Source organism: Lissotriton vulgaris, chromosome 8, assembly GCF_964263255.1.
Source record: "Lissotriton vulgaris chromosome 8, aLisVul1.2, whole genome shotgun sequence".
In the NCBI taxonomy this organism is placed as follows: Eukaryota; Metazoa; Chordata; class Amphibia; order Caudata; family Salamandridae; genus Lissotriton; species Lissotriton vulgaris.
The window spans coordinates 688,329,469-688,350,914 of NC_141696.1; the positions used below are offsets into that span (position 1 = coordinate 688,329,469).

Genomic DNA, 21,446 nt, shown 5'->3' on the forward strand with positions numbered 1-21,446 from the left:
TTTGGGCCCAGATCTTTGGACTGGGTTGAGTGTGTGACATTGATCCACATTCGGTCCATCACCTGTTGTGTTTGCATATTCCGCCCTAAGTGCGCTGGGGATGCCCAGACGTGGGTCCCAGGCACTCCACACCACTGGAGTCAAGCTAGCCGGGCTGATGAGAGGTGTTACCTCGAAACCGGTCCGGTCCTCGGATGCTTGATTCCGTTCTGGGAAGGACATGGCTTTTGTAGTTCGGACTGGACTGTTCCCATGGGGCACAGGGTCAGAGCTGATTTGCATATCGCCATTGTCTAACCCAGGGTGGTGTGGAGTGCAAAAAAATGATGGATTTGGGCCCAGATCTTTGGACTGGGTTGAGTGTGTGACATTGATCCACATTTGGTCCATCACCTGTTGTGTTTGCATATTCCGCCCTAAGTGCGCTGGGGATGTCCAGACGTGGGTCCCAGGCACTCCACACCACTGGAGTCAAGCTAGCCGGGCTGATGAGAGGTGTTACCTCGAAACTGGTCCGATCCTCGGCTGCTTGATTCCATTCTGGGAAGGACATGGCTTTTGTAGTTCGGACTGGACTGTTCCCATGGGGCACAGGGTCAGAGCTGATTTGCATATCGCCATTGTCTAACCCAGGGTGGTGTGGAGTGCAAAAAAATGATGGATTTGGGCCCAGATCTTTGGACTGGGTTGAGTGTGTGACATTGATCCACATTCGGTCCATCACCTGTTGTGTTTGCATATTCCGCCCTAAGTGCGCTGGGGATGCCCAGACGTGGGTCCCAGGCACTCCACACCACTGGAGTCAAGCTAGCCGGGCTGATGAGAGGTGTTACCTCGAAACCGGTCCGGTCCTCGGATGCTTGATTCCGTTCTGGGAAGGACATGGCTTTTGTAGTTCAGAATGGACTGTTCCCATGGGGCACAGGGTCAGAGCTGATTTGCATATCGCCATTGTCTAACCCAGGGTGGTGTAGAGTGCAAAAAAATGATGGATTTGGGCCCAGATCTTTGGACTGGGTTGAGTGTGTGACATTGATCCACATTCGGTCCATCACCTGTTGTGTTTGCATATTCCGCCCTAAGTGCGCTGGGGATGCCCAGACGTGGGTCCCAGGCACTCCACACCACTGGAGTCAAGCTAGCCGGGCTGATGAGAGGTGTTACCTCGAAACCGGTCCGGTCGTCGGATGCTTGATTCCGTTCTGGGAAGGACATGGCTTTTGTAGTTCGGACTGGACTGTTCCCATGGGGCACAGGGTCAGAGCTGATTTGCATATCGCCATTGTCTAACCCAGGGTGGTGTGGAGTGCAAAAAAATGATGGATTTGGTCCCAGATCTTTGGACTGGGTTGAGTGTGTGACATTGATCCACATTCGGTCCATCACCTGTTGTGTTTGCATATTCCGCCCTAAGTGCGCTGGGGATGCCCAGACGTGGGTCCCAGGCATTCCACACCACTGGAGTCAAGCTAGCCGGGCTGATGAGAGGTGTTACCTCGAAACCGGTCCGGTCCTCGGATGCTTGATTCCGTTCTGGGAAGGACATGGCTTTTGTAGTTCGAACTGGACTGTTCCCATGGGGCACAGGGTCAGAGCTGATTTGCATATCGCCATTGTCTAACCCAGGGTGGTGTGGAGTGCAAAAAAAATGATGGATTTGGGCCCAGATCTTTGGACTGGGTTGAGTGTGTGACATTGATCCACATTCGGTCCATCACCTGTTGTGTTTGCATATTCCGCCCTAAGTGCGCTGGGGATGCCCAGACGTGGGTCCCAGGCACTCCACACCACTGGAGTCAAGCTAGCCGGGCTGATGAGAGGTGTTACCTCGAAACTGGTCCGGTCGTCGGATGCTTGATTCCGTTCTGGGAAGGACATGGCTTTTGTAGTTCGGACTGGACTGTTCCCATGGGGCACAGGGTCAGAGCTGATTTGCATATCGCCATTGTCTAACCCAGGGTGGTGTGGAGGGCAAAAAAATGATGGATTTGGTCCCAGATCTTTGGACTGGGTTGAGTGGGTGACATTGATCCACATTCGGTCCATCACCTGTTGTGTTTGCATATTCCGCCCTAAGTGCGCTGGGGATGCCCAGACGTGGGTCCCAGGCATTCCACACCACTGGAGTCAAGCTAGCCGGGCTGATGAGAGGTGTTACCTCGAAACCGGTCCGGTCCTCGGATGCTTGATTCCGTTCTGGGAAGGACATGGCTTTTGTAGTTCGAACTGGACTGTTCCCATGGGGCACAGGGTCAGAGCTGATTTGCATATCGCCATTGTCTAACCCAGGGTGGTGTGGAGTGCAAAAAAAATGATGGATTTGGGCCCAGATCTTTGGACTGGGTTGAGTGTGTGACATTGATCCACATTCGGTCCATCACCTGTTGTGTTTGCATATTCCGCCCTAAGTGCGCTGGGGATGCCCAGACGTGGGTCCCAGGCACTCCACACCACTGGAGTCAAGCTAGCCGGGCTGATGAGAGCTGTTACCTCGAAACCGGTCCGGTCCTCGGATGCTTGATTCCGTTCTGGGAAGGACATGGCTTTTGTAGTTCGGACTGGACTGTTCCCATGGGGCACAGGGTCAGAGCTGATTTGCATATCGCCATTGTCTAATCCAGGGTGGTGTGGAGTGCAAAAAAATGATGGATTTGGGCCCAGATCTTTGGACTGGGTTGAGTGTGTGACATTGATCCACATTCGGTCCATCACCTGTTGTGTTTACATATTCCGCCCTAAGTGCGCTGGGGATGCCCAGACGTGGGTCCCAGGCACTCCACACCACTTGAGTCAAGCTAGCCGGGCTATTGAGAGGTGTTACCTCGAAACCGGTCCGGTCCTCGGATGCTTGATTCTGTTCTGGGAAGGACATGGCTTTTGTAGTTCGGACTGGACTGTTCCCATGGGGCACAGGGTCAGAGCTGATTTGCATATCGCCATTGTCTAACCCAGGGTGGTGTGGAGTGCAAAAAAAAAATGATGGATTTGGGCCCAGATCTTTGGACTGGGTTGAGTGTGTGACATTGATCCACATTCGGTCCATCACCTGTTCTTTTTGCATATTCCGCCCTAAGTGCGCTGGGGATGCCCAGACGTGGGTCCCAGGCACTCCACACCACTGGAGTCAAGCTAGCCGGGCTGATGAGAGGTGTTACCTCGAAACCGGTCTGGTCCTCGGATGCTTGATTCCGTTCTGGGAAGGACATGGCTTTTGTAGTTCGAACTGGACTGTTCCCATGGGGCATAGGGTCAGAGCTGATTTGCATATCGCCATTGTCTAACCCAGGGTGGTGTGGAGTGCAAAAAAAATGATGGATTTGGGCCCAGATCTTTGGACTGGGTTGAGTGTGTGACATTGATCCACATTCGGTCCATCACCTGTTGTGTTTGCATATTCCGCCCTAAGTGCGCTGGGGATGCCCAGACGTGGGTCCCAGGCACTCCACACCACTTGAGTCAAGCTAGCCGGGCTGATGAGAGCTGTTACCTCGAAACCGGTCCGGTCCTCGGATGCTTGATTCCGTTCTGGGAAGGACATGGCTTTTGTAGTTCGGACTGGACTGTTCCCATGGGGCACAGGGTCAGAGCTGATTTGCATATCGCCATTGTCTAATCCAGGGTGGTGTGGAGTGCAAAAAAATGATGGATTTGGGCCCAGATCTTTGGACTGGGTTGAGTGTGTGACATTGATCCACATTCGGTCCATCACCTGTTGTGTTTGCATATTCCGCCCTAAGTGCGCTGGGGATGCCCAGACGTGGGTCCCAGGCACTCCACACCACTGGAGTCAAGCTAGCCGGGCTATTGAGAGGTGTTACCTCGAAACTGGTCCGGTCCTCGGATGCTTGATTCTGTTCTGGGAAGGACATGGCTTTTGTAGTTCGGACTGGACTGTTCCCATGGGGCACAGGGTCAGAGCTGATTTGCATATCGCCATTGTCTAACCCAGGGTGGTGTGGAGTGCAAATAAATGATGGATTTGGGCCCAGATCTTTGGACTAGGTTGAGTGTGTGACATCAATCCACATTTGGTCCATCACCTGTTGTGTTTGCATATTCCGCCCTAAGTGCGCTGGGGATGCCCAGACGTGGGTCCCAGGCACTCCACACCACTGGAGTCAAGCTAGCCGGGCTGATGAGAGGTGTTACCTCGAAACCGGTCTGGTCCTCGGATGCTTGATTCCGTTCTGGGAAGGACATGGCTTCTGTAGTTCGGACTGGACTGTTCCCATGGGGCACAGGGTCAGAGCTGATTTGCATATCGCCATTGTCTAACCCAGGGTGGTGTGGAGTGCAAAAAAATGATGGATTTGGGCCCAGATCTTTGGACTGGGTTGAGTGTGTGACATTGATCCACATTCGGTCCATCACCTGTTCTGTTTGCATATTCCGCCCTAAGTGCGCTGGGGATGCCCAGACGTGGGTCCCAGGCACTCCACACCACTGGAGTCAAGCTAGCCGGGCTGATGAGAGGTGTTACCTCGAAACCGGTCCGATCCTCGGATGCTTGATTCCGTTCTGGGAAGGACATGGCTTTTGTAGTTCGGACTGGACTGTTCCCATGGGGCACAGGGTCAGAGCTGATTTGCATATCGCCATTGTCTAACCCAGGGTGGTGTGGAGTGCAAAAAAATGATGGATTTGGGCCCAGATCTTTGGACTGGGTTGAGTGTGTGACATTGATCCACATTCGGTCCATCACCTGTTGTGTTTGCATATTCCGCCCTAAGTGCGCTGGGGATGCCCAGACGTGGGTCCCAGGCACTCCACACCACTGGAGTCAAGCTAGCCGGGCTGATGAGAGGTGTTACCTCGAAACCGGTCCGGTCCTCGGATGCTTGATTCCGTTCTGGGAAGGACATGGCTTTTGTAGTTCGGACTGGACTGTTCCCATGGGGCACAGGGTCAGAGCTGATTTGCATATCGCCATTGTCTAACCCAGGGTGGTGTGGAGTGCAAAAAAATGATGGATTTGGGCCCAGATCTTTGGACTGGGTTGAGTGTGTGACATTGATCCACATTCGGTCCATCACCTGTTGTGTTTGCGTTTATTTTCATGACAGCGCACTTTCCATCAGCCTGACGGTGGATGCCACGCCAAGGATGGTGGTCACCGAATAACCTGGCATAACTTCCTGACACTGTGTGAAGCCTTGCTACATGAACCCCAGAACACCATGAGGACCCCTAGAGCAACCCTCCCCACTCATGGCCGAATTTGAGACTGCCTCACGTGTGTAACCTTCCCAGTGACTAAAGAGCGGGCAGCTGCAGAAATGTCTGGTTTAGCACTGTTCTTGCAGGTTCCAAGGCATTTTCAGGTGGCATGTTTGCAACAGTGGTGTCTTGTAGACTGTTATACAGCTCCTGAGAGCTCCAGTCTATACATCTCTCCCGGGCGCCAGCTGTGGTCTTTCCCACAGGGTCGGCTACCACAAGCCCCGAAGCAGCATGGAAGAAAGGCTGCCCGACGTGCTTCTCGTCACCTCTTTCATCCTGCACCCGGTCTCTCGTGCAGGGCCCGGGGATCCCCGGGTGGCCTTAGTGCCGGGATGTGTACCTATCGGCTATCGTAGGAGCCTGTCTCGACGGTGTTCTACCCCTCGCGGAGCTCCCTGGATGGCTGGTGACGAGCGGAGAAGAGGTTCACCCCTCCTGATCATCCCCTGGCCTTCTGGGCGAGACCACAGTTTCCTCCCGTTCTGCCTGCCCTCCAGCTTTGCCTCTGATCGGACATCTGGGACCCGTGAGTCCTCTCCAGGTATGGGGATGCTTTGGATGTGAATACACTCGGCACTGCAGTGCGACGCTCCCGGGCTTTTCCGTACCATTCTGAGCCTGGGAGGCATGCCCGCCCCCCTCCTTCATGGACCTTGCTGCTGCCTTCCTTTTCGCCAAGACTACTCCCTAACTCTCATCCTGACTTCCCTGGACCACCTTCTTGCGGATCGTCGACACCAATGCCCCCGTGGTCCAGAGCCTACAGCCTTCCGTTCGCCTTTGGTTTTCTGGTTGCGTCCCCCCTCTGACTCTAATCAATGGTATCCTGCTCTCTGGGTTCCTCTTCTGGATTCTTGACTTTGGTGATTTTTGCGCATCCCGCCATTTTTAGAGATGGTCTCCATCTATACCCACGACCCAGACCTGTCATTTTGTTTGACCTTTGTTCCGTTCCTTCTTCCCTCCCGACTCCTCCTGGTGACCTGCAATAATTTTTCTCTTTTTGCTGGACTGCCTTAAATATACATATATGTATTTATAATTGTCCAAGCCTAATTCGCTGTTAAAATGTAATCCTGTGTGAATTTACTATTTGTATATATATATATGGAACTCTAACCACTAGTATATGTAGTAGACCTTTGTACTTACTACAAATCCTATGTGTTTTTAGAGTTTATTTGTTTGTATCTCTTCCTAGAGTGACTTTACAACTTGTACATGTGCAATTGTTTCCTGTTTATATCTCTTCCTTGAGTGACTTTACACCTTCTACATTTGCAACTTTTTTTCTGTTTGTATCTCTTATGTAACTCATGCAATCCAAAGTCCTTATGTAACGCAACTGGTTCTTTTGTTACTTTTGTAAAGCACTCTGACACCTTCGGGTAATGTTTGCGCTATGTAAAATTGCATTAAATGAATAAATATTAGATAAAAAGGGGCGTCCACGGTGTCTCATTTGGTCATGAGCCTCTGTTTCTATTTGTCATTACCTCATCTGTTTGATATCACTCATGTCACTCATGTCCCTACATTTTGTGAGGACAAGAGAAACGATCCAGGAATCCTGAGTCTGGATATAAATCCCTAAACGCATCGAAGGATTTTTGCTCAAGGCTCTGGACCTCCCCAGGCTCAAAAGAAATGAGTAAGAAGAAAGTTGTGAGCATGTACTCCTCCTTTCCAAATGTTTATGGTCACCCCCATCATTGGGTATATTTTTCTTTTTTGTTTTCTTGAAGATAGCACAGTACGAATTGGCCGGAGTGAAAGTAGTTCTTTTTATTTGTATTTTTCACTTTATTTCATCCATTTTCACTCATTTATAATTTTTCCATTGAGGATAATATTTAAGAAGAGCAAGAGAGAACAGCCGACACGTGTTTTGCCCTGTGTGGTGTTTAAGGCCAGGGTTTTCTCAAGGCTATTTGTATTTTTCCAAGACGGCAATGTATCAGGAACAGTTTCATACATTTTCACAAAATATGGCAAACATTGTCAGAGGGCGACCAGATCTCTGAAGGTCACTGCTCCTCTCCGACTGGCTCTCTCGGTGGTGGCGTCTTTCTTACTTCGGGCTGCCCAGCCCAGGCCGCGGGTGCTGCGGTGGTCGCCTGAGTCCCGCTCTGAAGCAGCGTGACTGTAAAAAAGCTCTGCACCTGGCTCGGCCAGCCCCATTGCTGCTGCTGGTGACAAACTCTGGCTCTCCCGCTCCCTGAGACGCGCAGCCTGCGCCGGGCACAGCCAGAGCCCGGAGCGGATCCTGCTCATTCAGGAGTGGAGCCCACAGGAGCAATCAGTGGCGGCGGCGTGAAGTGTGCAGCCTCAGAGACGGGTGCCTTGTAAGCGCATACGAGGCACCCGTCTCTGAGGACGCACGCCGCACGCAGCTACATTTTGGACCATGCATTCTGTGAAGACACTGCAATGGAATGTGCTCGGAAAATTTAAAAAGTAAGGGAAAGTAGGAAATGCTGAGCATTTGATCTCATAAGAGGTTTATGTCTAAAAAGTATGTATTTAAGTTCACTACAGGATTTGTAGTGTAGCCTTGTATTTCCATGAGAGGCAGTGTCAGTAACTAAACGAAGCCTAAATTGTACCTCCTCCCTCCACTTGACTGTCTGTATGCCTTCACTCTGAGTTTTAAGGTGATTTTTTTTAAACGGAAAGAGACATCATTTTAGAAACATGTTTAGACATCTGCCAGCAGCTACACAAGTGGGAACATCTTTGTGAGGTATTGGAAAGAAATGGTCCCTATTAATAACAATTGTCTGTTATTTGAGTAGCGCCTAATGCCGCATTTTTAAAATTGCTGAAAATAACGCCTTTTAAGGTTAAAAATATTCAGTTGAACTCAGCCCCACTTTTACGACACACTACTTTGAAAAGTCACCAGCCGTCACTGCTTAAAATACCCCATAAGCCTGAAGTATCCGTGGGGTGGTTTCTACTCTGTTCAGAGGGTTGACAGTTTGGTCTTGACTGTTATTTGGAGCAGGCCAATATTGATTTGCATATGGTTGATGTTTTTAACCACTGAGTCATTAAGGATGGAATGGTAGACTGTCAAGAGTAAATACTAGGGATTAAGATTAACTCCAGCACACACAAGGAATTGATTACTCTACATTATCAGGATCACACACATAACTCAAGGCCCAGATGGATGTTCAAATATTCATTTTTATGTCTGCTTCTTTACAGAAATACAACAGGTGTATATGGAAGTTTGGATGAAACATGCTATTTCTGACAAAAGAATACCCTTTCAGCATAGAGTGAAGAATAAATTATACAAAACAGAAGCAGAGAACTCTGGGTAGTTCCCAAATTTCGGTGAAAAGCAGCTCCATTATACAGCACTCTCAACACAGGCAACCCTATACATTTACTAACCTCAAATGTCTGCTTTTCTATCTAAGTCTTTAAGCGTAGGATTAGCACAGTCCCATCCACGCCAAGATAGAAAGGGACAAAGTCTTTTACAATTTCCACAGCAAAGTATTTAAGCCTGGGATTAGCACAGTGCTGTCCATACTGAGCTGTAAAATGGCCAAAGCCCTTTACAACTCCAGGCACAATATTACAGCTTTGGATTGGTAAAATACCATCTCAGCCAACCTGAAATTAATAAAATTGGCAAATGTAAAGGGAATTGCATTTGATAAACTAAGGGCCTCATCTGACACTAGCATAATTACATGTGCTAGTGCGCACCCAGTAATTACTGATACTGGGTGGTGTGGTAATAATCAGGTATTTATCAAGTGTTAAATTTGTACATAACTCTGAGTTCTGAAACTCAGGAAGGGGAATTAGGTGCTAATCACACGTGTTTTCCATCATTTCAAGGTGCACAAATACAGATTGTAAGCATGATTTGTGCCAGGTTTTACTTGGCAAAAATTGAAGTAGGTAAACAGCTGCAGGGTGCACAATCAAGGTAACAGAATCCAGATCCAGGAGAAAACACGAGTTTGCATTCGAACCCAGATTAGAGCGAGAGACAGAATGTGGCCCTAATGCATAAAGTGATGAGAGCAATTGTGATACTGAAAAAAGAGCTTTGTTATGGGTTTTCAGAGAGATCTGTGTAGAACAAACCCTGTCTTAACTCCGATTATTTCATTTCTAAAACCTGACCATTACCTCCCAACAACCTTTCTAGTGCCTAAGAAGGCAGTGTCCCTGCTCCGACACAACATATACCTCTACTTATCAAAAGATTTTTTTTCCAGCACCTAAATTTGACCTCTTTCAATCTCTACAAAGTGATTTACATGCTTTGTTGTTATTTTGTACAAATGTTCCTTTAATATATTAGCTACCTTATGTAGGGAGTTCATTCCTTAGAATCTGTCATTCCAAGAAGGCTCGACAACAGACAGACACCAGATTCACAAGAGTAAAATGTATTTTTGTACTTGGAAATTCCTAGTTCACTGACCGGAATAGGGCAATTGTGCCTATAGGGTGGAATTTCTGTATTCACAAATTAAGCAGTAGGGGCATGCTTGTGTGCATTCTTGCGGAGGCAGGGGCTGGGGCGGGGGGGGGTCTATTTATTAGGCATTTATTACTGTGCACAAATGCAGAAACAGATACAACGTACATTTTCAACAGATACTTTTTAAGCTTACTTTAACACTGCACAAATGAAACACATATGGGTATATTCACAAGAACGTGTGATAACTACCGCAAGAGTAGCGTAATGCTACTTTCAACAATGCAGCCCATTACGGGAAAATAACCCTGTGTCAACGCGGAATTCACTACAAGGCAGTAGCATGCGATAGACACCAGATAATGCGGCAAATGTCCACATGAAAATCAACTCCATGCCGCAAAAAAGCAATACTCGAATGCATAAAAACATCCAATGAGGCAAATCGCAGGACAAAAATCTGAGAAAAACAGCCACAGGCCGGCAAATCCCACGGGTCATGCAGGAAATGTATGATTAATACATACTTCTTCCCCTTATGTATTAAATACTGCGGGCAAACCAGTTGCATACACCTTACAGAACCACTCTTTTTTCTCCAGTGTACTCACCCAGGTTCTGAGGGTTACTGGGTTACCCCATTATTATTAATTGCAAATCCCACGCGTCATGCGGGAAAATGCACTATAAAAGAAAGAAATATATTTGAACCAATTGCAACTGCGTAGCACCTTGGATGCACCCGGACCAAGTGTAGAGGACAAGCCAAACCCCACAAGCCCCACAGAGGACCAGCATGGAACCCTGTGTTTGGGGAAGGGCAAGGAGAAGAGAAAGAGGAAGACGGTGTTCAGTCTGCAGGAAGACCGGATCATCGTCACGGAGGTCATAGGACACCATCAACAACTGTTCGGCACCTCCACTGCGGCACTGGCAACCCAAAAGGAAATGTGGCAGACCATCATCACCAACATCAAAGCTGTCGGAGTGTTGAGGAGGTCACTGGAGGAAGTCAAGAGGCGCTGGCATGAAGTGCACAGCCAAACCAAGGATAAGCTCTCTGTCAACAGGAAGGCAGCAAGGGCTACTGGAAGTGTGAGACCTGCGACACAGGAGGAGCTGGGTGACCTGGAGGAAATGGTGGCCATAGTCAGCAGTGTGGAGATGGTGGAAGATATTGGGGGCCTGGACACAGCACGATACAACTTGACCCAACAGCAGCCGGGTGAGTAACGACAAAGGACAGGTTACAGGAGGAGATGGGCACAATGGCACACATGCACTAGAATGTGTAGCACACTGCACAGCCACAATGATGGTGGAACTTGTCACTGATAGCCTTGGCACACTGCAGCCCACATAGAAACTCCAAGTAAGTACCTGTCCACTATGTGCACAAAGGGGCCCTCCTCCATATCACCAACACCACAACCGACCCATGCACATGTGCTGAATCCAGCAAAGCAGCAGCTTTGTGACCCACACTGACTATGCAAGTAACACTGCATACCCGATAGCATGGCAGCAGTCCAAAAACAAGAGATGGGCCACAGATTGACATTGAGGTAGCCCAGTGTGGATCACATCCGTAAAGGAGCACATCACACTCTGACATGTCCACGTGCACACACAACCCATGGCAAACAATACACGCAGCAGACAATCAATGCACCAGGATACAAAATCTGTCCAAGAGCACATATGACCCAAGTCAAAAACAAACCAGGGTCCGAATAGCACACAATTCAAAGGCATACCGCCTCAAAGGGGGAAGGACACAAGAAATCTGAGCTGCAAGGGCAACTCTCCCACATTGCAGCACACACACATAGAAATCACAGAACATCAGCAATGACGGCAATGTGGTACAAAATGGAACACCACCAGCATAGGCCAGTTCTCACAACAGGTCCCACACGTGCATAGTAACTGTCCACTCACATCTGGCATTGCCAGACACTGTGATGAAAATGCACAAGTACTACCACACATCCGTCATGTAGTTGAAAAACACACTGACTGCCATCAAATAGCCAGCTCCACCAAAACTGTGACAATGTACATTGGGGTGCAGTATGAATGTAAACATCTGTAAAAATCCAAAATACATGTGTAACTCTGTTAAACTGCATCTCACCTTTCACATTGCAACGAGACAAACAGCACCTCATGCAGGTCACACCACCCTTCACTTCAATGATGACAAAGAGGTCAACCTGCACATATGTCAAGACACCCTCCAAAGGATAATGGACAGCCTCCTCACCACATCCCCAGGAGCAGGGCAGGCCAGCTGCCCCGAGGTGAGCCCACCACCTGCACAGACCACACAGCAGGAAGCCCACACCACCACGGCTGTCTCCCAGCACTCCTCGACCAATACATGGAGTTCCAACAACGTTTGTGGAGTTGCCAGCTGGAATTGGCTGAACAGCTGCGGGTGGGTTTCGAACTCGTGGCAGCCAAACTCGATGCCATACGTGGGTGTCTGAGTCCCATCAGGGACCACGTACAGGTCCTATCAGACACCCCTGCATGCACCATACTTCGCCACAGACCTTGGCTGACTTCACTGGGGCCATGAATCTACTACTAGAACTGTCTGCTCAGACAGGCACCAGCGATCACAGCACAGAGTGGGCACAGATGTGGAGGCCAATGGAGACCATGGAGTAGATGCAGGCTGGAAGTATGTCTGCCACAGCTGGACACCAGCAAGTAGTAACTGGGAACTTCAATGCCCTGCAGTGCTTCATCTTGCCATTGCTGCCACTGAGCCGCGCCCAGGTGATTGCAGCGGGAACCTTGACACACACAGCTTCGACCCTTCTTGTGTCCGTGACACACAGTGATGCTGCCCTATCACTCACGCAGTCTGTTGTGTCAGTGGCACAAAGTGATGCAGCCATCAATCCCGCCACACACACTGGACACACCGGACACAGAACCCGTATCAGGGGACTAAAAAAGGGGGATGGGAAATACTGTGAGAGGAAAAAGGCATCCATCACCACCATGTGCCCGGTCCATGCCTGGTAATGACCTATGCATAATGCCCTTGGAAACACCTCCTACTGACCGCTGGAACACTCAGTGACATGCACCCAGACACCGACACGTACTCCAATGTCATCACTGCTGGCCAATTACACAACAATCCTGCTGCGGACTACACCCTCCCACTTCCTAATCACTTCTCAATCCCCAAAAGCTCCCGCCTCGTCAATCATCTGTATGTGAATTAAACATTCAGAATCACAAAGATGTGTCATTACTAAGTTCACTAACATATGGATGAATGGCTGGCTGTAGGATCAATGATTGCACATGAAGCTACACCATGGTAACTGACATCTATGTGTATCCCTGAGACACATGTCAAATTGGATGACTGTGAAGGTGAATACTAGCTGTGGTCCTATTGCACATCAACAACAATCTCAGAAACCCCCAACGTAGTCACACGTCCATGTGTTGAATAGGGCTATGTGTAGGAGTGACCAAATCGGTAGCAGGTCAGGAGTGGTGTCTTACTACACATGTGACAACAGAACTTCACAACGCATACCTACTTACTCACATCTGTGTGGACACATTCTGTTATGATATATGACATTGCTCCACATGGTCAGAGGTTGGACACCATACTCACATTGCTGAAGTCACGTCAGTGCACATGTCGGCCAGCAACTATCCCCAAACAATGTCTGGCTCACAGAGGTTGAGCTTGCAAAAGGGACCCACCCCCATTGCATATGTGTCAGTCAGTTCCTCGCTGTGTAGGGACAATGCTCATTGTGGCTCACGAGTGGACAATCAAATCAACACACCTCACACTGAGACACCAGTGGTGTGGCATAGACTTTATTGGGATGTGCGTGTCAGTGTGGACGAGGCCACAACAGGCAGGGACATGCTTAAGACTCATACACGCAGCATGGGTATATGTCGAGGTTCAGGGAATGGTGGTGCAAAAATGTACAACAATCATCACGGATGGCAACGCTCCCAGTCCACCTTACTTTGCTGGATGAGTCATGTGTTGTGTGGCGTCTGACCATTGCCCCGTGTGAGGGGGCACGACTCACTGCCCATGGGATCTGCATAGTGCCCTGCCACCGGGGTGCCCCGATTGTCTGCTCTGCTGACAGTGTTCAGGTGAAAGGGTCCGACAGGTTTACATGTCGTCAGTGGCGGTGCGTCCATTGGGGGCGTTGGGGTGTTGCCCCACTAGCCATGGACGACCGTCACGCTGAGGCAGGATGGGATGTACATATTATTATAATGTGAGTGTAAGTGCTCACGAAACTTCTCTGCGGCCGGCAACCCTAGCTCAATAATTACCAGGACAAGGCTGGCTGGCTGACGTCACGGAAGGTGTGGGGGCAGGGCTGTGGCAGTGATTGACAGCACAGACACGTACTGCAAGCAGTCTGCAGAAACAGCGCAGCTACAGTCTGCGCATGTCAATGTCTGGCTACTCGATTTTTCAACTTGCCCGCGCATGCGCTCTTGTTACATTACCTTCCCATCCCTCCCCAACAGCGAGTCAGAGGGCAAGGGACCCGGGCCCCCAGGGTCTCATAAGGGCAGGACGTAACCCTCTCTTAGCCAATCCTGGCGCAGTGGTGCTGCTAATGCAGTGCCAGGATTGGCTGAGACTCCACCGCGCAGACTGGGTGCATTTCAAACAACTGATGATGGAAAACTCGAGTCTCTGAGGCGGCGGCACGGCGTGTGATTCGGCCCAGGGACCGGGGAGTGGAGAAGGAGCGGAGCCGAGGTCCGGAGGAAGGTAAGGTTTTCTTTATTATTATTACCCATGCCGACGCCGTCCCCTGCGCAACACTCCTGGACGGTAGACAGTGAACGGTGTAGGCTACCAAATCGGTGCCTGGAGATTGAGCGCATGTTCAGGTGCTTCAGAGCCGGCCCCAGCAGCACGAAGTTGTTCCACTGCAGCTCCCCTGGGGAGGTGAAATTCAGCAGAGGCCAGAGGGCAGGGTCCGAGAACATGTCCACGAGGTCCCGGCACGTGTGCGCCAAGGTCCGTATTTGCACGGGAGAACTCTTCACTAAGCAGCTACCTGAACGCAGAAGTGCAGAAATATTTGATGCATCTGGTTGGTAAACATGCATTTTTTGTGTTTAAAAGTCTAAGAAAGAGACGGGCAGTTCAGCATCGAGGCCTTGCCTTTTCGTGTAGTGATTTATTTTTTTTGAAAAACAGACCACTTTAACGATTTAAAAATTGTAAAGTGCCTTTTATTGCTTTTTGTGCCACCACAATACCTCATGCAGTGCGATAATGATGTAAGTAGACAGTCAACGGTGTAGGCTACCGAATCGGTGCCTGCTCTCATGGAGATTAAAGTGCGTAATTGCAGGTGTGGCTGCTCACCTACTATAGGTGTGTAGTAAGAACATAGTGCCTCAGAGCTGAATTATGTTGTTTTTTTGTGTCTATGACTGCTGTGGGTGAAAGGCCCATGTACGGATGTCAGTTACTGTTACTTGGCAAGTGGGTAAAAATGACCAGGAAGGATTCCCACAATGCATTTATGTCAAATGTATGTATATTAACAAGATGGCTAAAACATTAAGACACAGCCCTCCTTCTTGGAGTATTCAGCTCTCTGCAAATATAGGTTTTACAAATATGCGTAATATTTAATTTCAATCACACTGCACAGTCAATGAATGTATTTATTGTTTAGATAAAAACATTGCAAGTGTATCAGTGTGTTGAAAAGGTAATATGGGCAAATGATAACATCAGAATATGCAAAGATTGTCCTCTATAGCTCATAAAAATTGGAAATTTATTAAATGATAAATAATTCATTCGTAGCTTCCTCAAATTTGCTTGAAGATGCACCATTGTCCACTCTTTTTCACCTTTTTCTCAGGGGAGAACTCCCGAACCCCCGCCCCTTTGGGTTCTTCGGGCTTGCTTACTGCAGTGCAGCAGGACAATAATTTTACGCCCGCCACTTTCAAATGCCACCAGCCGCCACTGCATGTCATGCTACATTGCTTTGTGTGTACTCTCCCCCAGCAGTATGTCCGAATTAGCAATGTTGCCAAACGACGCTGTGTTGCTCCAACCATGGACCTGCATCACCATGCAAAGGTGTGTGTACACACGCGTTGTGCCGTGCACAAGCATCCAGAGTCCGGACGAAAGCAGACGTTTCCTCAGTTGTGGGTGGATATGTGAGCAATCCCCATGATGCAACAAGTTGTTGGGACATGCGCTTTAGGTCACAATCGGATGTGGCTGCAGGGACGTAGTTACTCATACATAAATGTCCGCGCTGCTTCATGTGCAATGTGTTCCAATAGTACTTTGTTGTCCTGTTCAAGGAACATCAGGGTGAGCCAATCCATTAACTGGTCCGGGCAAGTGTGCTCAGCTCACGCTGTTTCACCAATCCGCCATACAGCCCAATAGGGGAGCGCCTCTATGCAGTCACTGCACACAAGGAATTTTGCAATCTCCCATGCACAACTGCCAATATATACGCAGTATGTCAAGGCATCCTACGCATGGCTGTCTCAGTTACACTCCTGTTCATGTTCTAACAGGGGGCGCACACTCAAGTCATGGTCCAATTCATCTACGGTTGTGTTGGATAAACATACATCCATGGGACAGTCGAATGAGCATGTTCGGCAGTGGAACCAGGGCTGCACGCAGGTGACATAGGCAATGCGGAAGCTGAGCTGGTAACTGATCTGCAGCACTGCCAGTGGCACTGCGCTCAGTAAATGCAGCATACATACACTGTAGTGTTCCACGTGACAGGAGTTGTGCATGTGCCCGGTATGGCCTGTCATTGCCTTGGGTTGTCTTGTGGAACTGACACTCTTCTCAACTGCAGCAGTTATGTGGAGGATATGCCACAGCTCTGAGCAATGATTTGAATGTGTGTGCAACGTTGGGCTGAATGGGTTGCTGTTTCCATGAGAGTCAAGGGCATCCCATGCAGGGGTACCTCTGACAGGGGCTTCTGTGTGTGGGGTGTGGATGAGTCTGATAGTTTATTTGCGCTATGTGTGGTGTGGGAGTCGTCCACATCTGCCACGGCATCTCTCTCAGGGTGTTCCAGACGCGTTCTGGACCAAGGTCAGAGGTGCAGGTGTCATCAATTACTTCTGCAGTGGGACAATGGAGCTTTCATCCCTGATGTTTGTCTATTTTCTACTTGCGTTTTTTGAATGTGATGTGGCTTTGGCGCTGAGATTGGGACACGGCCTTGGGCTCATGGTGTATGGATGGCGATGCACACACACATGTTGACAGGAGGAGCCAGGTGCCGTAAGGCCTTGCGCTGCTTGTGCAATTTCACTCCGTCTCTTTCTCTCCCTCGCTCTCTCCCTCTCTTTTCTTTGTTGGGCGCATGGCAACCCTTCTTCTCTTGGGTTTAGTGATCCAGGCGGTGTCCTACGGATTGTCCAGTGAGGACCCGATTGGTCTCATCCAAATGGTTGTTTTGGCATTTGTTTGTATCGTGTTTTGTGTTGGTGATTGCATTGCTGTGTGACTGAATCTCCATTTTCTACCCACGCATGTATGTTGATGATCCTGCTTGTGTGACATCAGGCAGAATATTTGTTTTGGGATTCCTGGTGTTGGTGTGCAGCTTCTTGATCCGGGGTTGGGGGTGGGCCTGGGGGAGGTTTGCGGGGCTTGGTGAGGGGTTGGTGGGTGTTGTGGCCCTCTTGGGTGTCCCTGCTGCATTTTCAGTTGCTCCATGGCATCTGTTTGTCTTCAGGTGTGGCTGTAGGCTGTGCTCCCTTTGTGGTGCAGGCTATGGTCCGACTTTGCACCAGGTCAGAGCAGGTGTAAAATTCCTGCTGCTAACGCCTTATCGGGTGTTTTGTGTTCTTATCGCCGATCTGTCTGGTCATTGTGAATGTTGAGGTGTGGTTTTGTTGCAGGTTTTGGCACGGGAACGTCTGCTCTGCATCTCATTTCGATTGTTGCGGGGGTCCTCTGTGGCAATCTTTTTTTGGGCTGCTATCGCAGGCAAACTGGTGCTGTGGGCTGTTAGCAGCAGCTTGTGAATGGTGAGGTAAATTTATCACGACTGTGGCTGCGATAAAGTGCCGTTAATTCGGCGAAAGCTCTTTATGAATATGCCCCATGGTGCTTGGATGTGGGAGGGAGGTTCCATAACTTGGAATTTGCCACACTAAGTAACAGTCAAAACTATGCATTCCCAAGAAACATGTGAATTATTTTCCTCTTTTCCAAGGCACGGAACTCATTTATGCCAAAGCCTGTAGTTAATGCTGTTATGCAGTGAGAGAACATCTGGCGGTCTGGGAGGAAGTGGTTTCAACATGGCCTGAAATATTTTCCCATCGAAAAATAGCTCCTGAGTTGCAATTCCGAGAACAGATAGTTACCTTGAAAAAAAATGACACATTTGGATACTGCTGGTATATTTATGACTATCATAGATTTCCCTGAGTACTTAAAAATTATGAAAAATGCACAAATGGAATCCATAAGTAAGAATAATCCTCCTCGAGAGCAAATTTTCAACTTTTTGTATCTACCCTTTGTGAAACAATATATGCACTGACATTACCTTTCGTACTGATATTTTTTTTCCCCGATTAATATTTGTCCAAGATGCTTCGATTTTCTTTAACAATGTATAGCATTTGACACTTGCTCATTTTTTATATACACACTGAACTTGGCTTTACCTTTCAGGTACAATGCAAGACGGGAGGAGAACCTGTGTGGATTCCGAAGAACGAACTACTGACACCCACGTATTTTATATATATTCGTATGAAGACTGTGGATTTGTTCAGCACAGCACCAGACTACTCAATGAATGTGTTAATTTTTCATTTGTATTGATAGCCTTGCGTTTGCCCATGTGTTCTTACAGCGAAGATGACAACGACACAATAAAGTAGAGGACAATTGTGGCACTTTTGTTCATTCTTTGAGCTAGTTTGAGGGCATGGGCCTAGAAAAAGAGTAATAAATGATACGTGTTAGTTTACACAAAAAGTTTTAAAAAAAGAACAAGAAAAAATAAATAAATTATCTTTGTGTTTTATGAGAATGCTTTTGTGTATGTTTTTATGCTTCAGCACTTTTTAATCCACCGCATTGACTCTTGCTTTGAAACATGCATATCTCTTCTAACCTGCTCAACTGTTTCATTTCTGTTAGCACCTCACGTGGACAGGTGCAGATTTTCAGGTGGGTTGACTGGCCCACTAAACTAATCAACAATGTTTTGTCCATGTACTTAAGAACTTCAATCAAAAACAAATGTATCATAGCCAGAATATTGAATACCAAAATATTGTGAAGGTATACATAGGTAAGCATAGATTTAATGTTCTCATCTACACATTGAAGTACCTTGAAGATATATATATTGTCAAAGTACAAGTGTGTGGAGTCAAGTATGGTAAATCTATACATACCTGTATATACTTATCTTCCCAATATTTTTGTAATCGGTATTCTGGCTATGATATTTTTATAGCATTTTATTTAGGACTCGATATTCTAATAGTAAACCTCCACCACAATCAGAGGTTTCTTTAGCAGCATGTATACTTCTATCCAATAGCATTGTGGGTGAGTGACCGATACTTGTACACCATACGGATTCATTGCAATGGGTGCTGCCGAATTCAGTAAATATATTTGGACCGGACAGCCCCATATCTGTTAATGAAACCTAAGTATATCATAAACAAAGCGAGTATCCATGGAAATATTTGATTGCTTTTGAAGGTGTAACAACTTATAATTTACTGTGCTAGCACATCAGCAAACAGACATGAATCTGTGACACCTTACGATTTGGGGGGCCCTGGGCAAGATACATTGTAGGTCCTTGTTTGGAGAAACATTGCATGTATTACCTATTTTCAGCTCATTCAAACCCTCATGATGCCAAACGATATTCAATTATATGTTAAACCTTCAGAACCGGGAGCATGTGATAACAGGAGATGCTGTTGTGTGCTGTGTAAGAGGGATCAATCATTGCAGACCATATTCATTAAAAATGGCCCTCTGCGTCTCAATACCTATGCAGTAAAGGACAAACGCGCTGCCTAGTGCCGTTTACAACTTTTGCCCCTTGGTTCAGATGTGTGTGCATGCTGTCTAGCATAGGATTTATACTGGAAGCAAATCTTTCCAGTACAAAATCATGGCTAGAAAACGTTTGAAAAATTCCACACATTGTATGTGTGGTGCTCAATTCAGCACCCATGCAATGGGTGAAACGTTTGGAGAAATTAAAACATTTCTCCATGTTAGTACCTACTTCATGGAGGTGCTATTGTTTTTCATGCAAAGCCTGATCCTTTTAGCTTAGCAGAGAGGGATGCCTGCTCTAATCTGCCCAAGTTAAAGTCAAGTAATGCTCCCCGGATGCAATTGGCGCTAAGCTTAAAATGGTATATCAGAACAAAGCTTGCCTACTCAAGTCAAGTAAGCTTTATTCGGCTTTTGAATTTAAAACCATAAAAGCAGCAGAAAAAAGATACAAACATACAAACAAATTAATTCAGCAAGTCAATGCATAGTTAAAAGAAAAACAGACTGTTTAGGGCAAGCTAAAACAGTTTGGCGAATCAACTACTCAAGATCATAATCCAAAATACACAGAATCCTCCATTATCATCAGGTGTTGTAGGAATTTGGTACACCGGGGCCAGGATAAAAGTCATGCAGGTCCCAGATACGGATGGAGCCATCTCCAACTTTGTGCTGGGTAGAACGTAAAAAGGGGGCAATGTTCCTGTGTTTAAACTTGATTAAGATCAGATCACCCGGAACATTTTTGGGCAGAGAACCAAGCCACCCCACCCTCCTGACGCTCAATATTCCGCCGTCTAAAACAGATGGTAGATGTCTATGATTTTTAAGCCAAAAAATGGCTTTATTCATTAGGTCCTGCTGTAGTTCACGTTTACCCGGGGTGAGTTCAGGGACCCCAGAAAGAACGGTAACGTATGGCGCAGCTTCGGGGGGTAGGTCGATTCGATGCCTTCTTTCTGGAAGTCTGTGAGGGTTATGTTTTCGAGTAAGAGGAGCGTTGCGACCACTTAAAGTGGGTGGTGTAGGAGGGGGGTCACAAGTTGGAAGTATACTGGGAGCATTGTTCATAGGCCTTTCATGAGAGTTAGTAAGGGTAGAGCATGTGGGTGTCACGGTGTTGGCATTTAGTGGAAGGGACTTTATTACAGTGATTTCAATCCTGGTCAGCCTCTCCCCCAGATCATTGATTTTTGCGACCAATGGTGATAAGGCTCTGTTTAACATTTGATCAATTTGGGCCAGTAGGGTCAAGTGAAGGGGGGATACGGGGTCATTTGATCGAGTCTCCGTTTTATCCAGTGTTAGTGAGACTAGGTTTGGGGCGGATAAATGGGGGCTGCAAAAAGTTGGTACGGGGGATGCGGGGGGTGAGCCATTTGATAGTTCAATGTCTCTGTCCATTATAAGGGGAGTTAATACATCCTGGACATAGTTAGTACCACACATGGCATTCAATTCTTCCCAAATGGACATCGTGGGTAGGGGACTGGATACCAAAGACAACAGAGTCCAGATCAAAACGATAAAGAGAGTACCTCCTCCTGTGGTGGAACCAAGTGTAGTGGCCCGTCCCGTCCTCCTCTGGCCTCTGAGGGCCGTAGAGGGCCCGCCCTTTGCCCGGGCTTAGCCCGGGCGCTCCCGCGCGCTCCCGCGACGCGGGGAATGAAGGGCGGT

At 47.9% G+C, this 21,446-nt stretch overlaps 1 protein-coding gene across 1 annotated transcript in view; it reads left to right on the forward strand.

Annotated features, from left to right (window-relative positions):
- SMPX (small muscle protein X-linked) overlaps positions 1–18,768 on the forward strand; it is a 386,156-nt gene extending 367,388 nt beyond the window's left edge. The window contains exon 5 of the mRNA XM_086933367.1: positions 18,405–18,768. The gene's annotated coding sequence lies outside the window, so the exon portion shown is untranslated. The remainder of the gene's footprint in view (positions 1–18,404) is intronic.
- Positions 18,769–21,446: the final 2,678 nt, after the last annotated feature.